The following is a 1,673-nucleotide window of genomic DNA, read 5'->3' on the forward strand; positions in this document are numbered from 1 at the left end:
TTTGTGATTTGAGAACTCAATGATATTGTTCTTATTAGAAATAATGGTATTGATGTTATTGAGAAGGGGAAAACATGGCTTATGGCCATTGGTATTGGTTAAAAGTGTTTTGAAACAGAATGGTTGTGTTCATGAGGAATCAGAGAGGCTCTGGTTGTTCCTTGTAAGGAACCAGAGAGGCTCTGGTTGGTCCTCATCATTGGACCAGAGGATTTTAATTATTGATTGGAAAGATGAGCAAGTTTTTATTAAAATGTATTAACTGAATTAGAGGTGTTGTATCTTTTGTTAAGTGATTTCACGTCAAAATCATATTTTAAATGTTTAAGAAAAGAATTTTATACTTAGAATCTTTTTATGAAAAACAGACCAGAGGAGCTCTGGTTGAYTTACACGTTGAACCAGAGGGGCTCTGGTTGGGCATGTCTTTTGAACAAGAAGCTCTGGTTAGTAATACCAGAAGCTCTGGTCGAACATGACTTTTTCATAAATTACTCGTTTTATGAAAAAGGTTATCTTATTGACTGAGATTTTATTTAAAGATCATTTATATTAGTGAAGTTTTGGTTAGTTCAACCAGAGGCTCTGGTCATGAAGAGCAGAAGCTCTGGAAGAGAGACAAGAGGGGCTCTGGTCCTGTTTTGAAATATTTTCTAAGTCCGGTTTGTTCAACTAGAGGCTCTGGTCATGAAGACCAGAAGCTCTAGAAGAGAGACCAGAAGGGCTCTGTTCCTAAATGTCGAATTATATTCTAAGTGTGGTATGAAACCAGCGGCTCTGGTCGTGAAGAGCAGAAGCTCTGGAAGTGAGACCAGAGGGGCACTGGTCCTGAATGTCAAAATATTTTATAAGTCTGGATAGCTAAACCAGAGGCTCTGGTCGAGGAACCAGAAGCTCTGGAAGAGAGACCAGAGGGGCTCTGGTCAAGAATGTTTAAAATATTTTCCAAGTGTTGTTTGAGACCAGAGGCCCGATGGACCAAAGCAATATGTTTTTAGTTTTGCTTCATAAGATGTTTGATTTGAAATAAATGTTTTGGTGATCTTCACCCTGCATTACATAGAAGGGAACCTCACTAGACATTCATGTCTAACCCTCATTTTYGTGTYTCCAAAATTATGTGTGCAGGTAATGATAAGGGAAAGAGTATTGTGTGAATTACTTCCCTATATGCTTAGCTATTTTTGGAAGCATAGATGAATGGATGCAAGAGCTTGTACTTTCGGAATTTTGAGCTATGTATTTTATATTATAGACTCTTGTATCGAGGACCTATGTGGGGAAAACATCTATTCTATATATGAAATATGTGTTATATGCAATGTGTGGATTTGGGGTGTTACAGAGTTGGTATCAGAGCCTGAGTTTAAGGGATTTAGGTATTCACATGCATGATACCTAGACTTGAACTATTTTATTGCATATTAGGGTCACAGACATAGTTAGCACCTTTGGAATAAATGTAATAAGTTAAGAGGTCAGTGTGTAAGGTATTTTTGGATTACATCTGGCCAATGTAATTTTGAATCTACAGGTACATAACTGAACTTGGACACTTTATTATATTTGGGAATGTGAGAAATATGTGTTTTCACTTTGTTATCTACAAATGGCTAGTAGATCGAGAAGATCAAAAAGGATCACCCGCCCCAATCAAGAAGAATCCCCTATTG

This window comes from Cynara cardunculus, unplaced genomic scaffold (assembly GCF_001531365.2).
Source record: "Cynara cardunculus var. scolymus isolate 2C unplaced genomic scaffold, CcrdV1 Un_Scaffold_3459, whole genome shotgun sequence".
NCBI classification, from domain to species: Eukaryota; Viridiplantae; Streptophyta; class Magnoliopsida; order Asterales; family Asteraceae; genus Cynara; species Cynara cardunculus.